Source organism: Octopus bimaculoides, chromosome 4, assembly GCF_001194135.2.
Source record: "Octopus bimaculoides isolate UCB-OBI-ISO-001 chromosome 4, ASM119413v2, whole genome shotgun sequence".
NCBI classification, from domain to species: domain Eukaryota; kingdom Metazoa; phylum Mollusca; class Cephalopoda; order Octopoda; family Octopodidae; genus Octopus; species Octopus bimaculoides.
In genome coordinates, this window is record NC_068984.1 from 9,156,036 (window position 1) to 9,158,494 (window position 2,459).

General features: G+C 34.9%; 1 long non-coding RNA gene across 1 annotated transcript in view; it reads left to right on the top strand.

Annotated features, from left to right (window-relative positions):
• The window catches only part of LOC106873294 (uncharacterized), a 215,474-nt gene extending 213,267 nt beyond the window's left edge, over positions 1–2,207 (top strand). The window contains exon 3 of the long non-coding RNA XR_001409859.2: positions 1,771–2,207. This is a non-coding gene — a long non-coding RNA (uncharacterized LOC106873294). The remainder of the gene's footprint in view (positions 1–1,770) is intronic.
• Positions 2,208–2,459: the final 252 nt, after the last annotated feature.

Here is a 2,459-nt window from a genome sequence, read left to right on the forward strand (position 1 = left end):
TATATATATATAGATATATATATATATATATATATATATATATATGCTGGTTGTCTACTCCTTATGCAGAATTCAGACCCATTTGTTTCATCATGGTGTTTGATGTGGCTTTTTAAACCAGACAATGTCTTAAAGAGACACCCATATATATCGCATATCTGATTTGTGCCACCACGATCTGTAGTTAAGTTCTGATCTTTGTAGATATTAAAATATATTTTGAGGACACCGTTAGAATTGCTGACGTTATAGCATACATGTCATTGAAAGGTGTGCACAGATATATAGGCAGAATAGTTGGTGGAGGTTCGTTTTTCATGGCTACGCAAATGAGATTTGAACTCAGCAAAAGAAAGGCATGATTTGTCACAAATTGTGCACACAAAAAGGTTATTGTGATTCACCTTCTCAATCACAACATTCTTCTTTAAATCTCTCTTGAGTCTTCCATACATTATCCTGACCTCTTCAAAGGCTTTCACTCCACTCCACACTTTTGTTCGCTATCCAGCTCGATCCGAAGCAAGGGTTTCTATGTCTCCTGGGTCCATGCCAAGTGACTTCATGGTAGTCTTTATGCCCTCCGGAATGATATTTGATCTCTTTACAGAGCGTCTGTGTATCGGTTTGGTGTCTAGAACGAGAAAGCTTACCTGGTTTTGGCAACTATCATGGCACACTGGCGAAAGTCTTATTGGGCCTATAGGTGGGGTGTAATTCAGTGCAAGCTACAGTCACTGAACATTATTCATCTGCACCACAGGTACTTCTTGTATACCAAATCTTAGTATATATATATATATATATATATCACGATATTTATATATGTATGTTACAGTATTTTCATATATATATCACGGTATTTTAATACATCTATGATAGCCATTTTTTTAACACTACAGAGTCTACTCAAAGCCTTACATTTTACTTTTAAAAACCACAAGTATGAAGTGATCTGAGATGGTGGCCAGAAGACAGTTGTCGTGAAATTTCTATGCAGTTATAGTGGTTAGGTGCATAGAACGGCGCATAACGTCTGGGAAAATGATGTTGTCTTCGTCTCGGTGAGGTCTATGGGTGAGTTTATATGGCATATTTAAGAAGCGGCGGCTGATTGTTTGCGATATTGTTGCGTCACCTCTTGTATTACCTGCGCTGTTTTGTACCAGTATGCGGTATAGGTATTTGTGCTTCCGTCAATACGTGAGCTGAATTCTTGTATTGATTAAGTGAACTTGATGGGAAGTTTGCTTCATTTCATAGTTTGTTCGTTTTTTTTTTTTTGTGGGGAAGGGTATGATTTTTCTGAGACTGTTTTCGTACTTTAAATTAAAGGACGAACGCTTTGTATCTATGCTTCCCTCAAGCTATGTATGTCATGAGGACTTCTCTTATGTAAATCTCTTCTACCTCATCAATATACAATTTCGAGTTTATGCTTGAGTTATAATTTTTTTATTTCTTGAACAACAACAATGTGAATGTCATACTTTCTGACGTTTGTTATTTCCATAAAGACGTTTATATTACAGTGTGTTTAAATTTCTGTGCATTTCCTTTTTTTCGTTTCTGTGCATTTCGTTTAAATTTCTGTCCATTTCGTTTTTTCGTTTCTGTGCATTTCGTTTAAATTTCTGTGCATTTCGTTTAAATTTCTGTGCATTTCGTTTAAATTTCTGTGCATTTCGTATGTTGTATATATTCGTTGTTTCTGTGTACTTTTATGTATGAGGCGTCCATGTTTACGTTTCCAGTTTAAATTTACTGCAGGACTATGACTGTAAGAAGAGAGATATTTACGACACAACCAGATTTCCTTGTGAGTTTTTAAGAGTTTATACGAGATTTTCATGGTTTTTGTTGTCTGTTTAAGTACGTCAGTCTGTGGTGGGTTGTATTAGCCTTCAGAATATTTTGTTTCATGTTTGGTGCTGAGGAGTGTTATTCGTGTTGTTTTTCATGTTACGTATGGTACCGCATGCCTACTCTTACTACACAAACCTGTGACGAATTGCTATCATCTCACTAAAACTACAACAGAAAAGAGGATCGGTCTGTCTTCTTTTTGCAGATATATCTAAGACTATGGTAACCGATATATTTAATCCATTTTAAAATTGTGTGATAAATTTGAGAATCATTGCCTGCCATTTGTAAAATTGCAAAACTATATTTGCATAGACAATTTATCTCAGAAAGTAACCGTTTGCGGGTGAGGTAGAAAAGAAAGGCCTGAGTTCATCTTGATATGTTTGTACTACATTATTGAAACATAAATCTAGAAAATAATTCTTTTGGTTGGTAAATGTGGAAATTACAGCACTTCTGTGTTATAGAAAATTTTGAGACACGCACTTACTTAGACTTGAACGTGTATATATGTGTGTGTGTATGTATGTATATATATGTATATATATATATATATGTGTGTGTGTGTCCATATATATGTGTATATATAT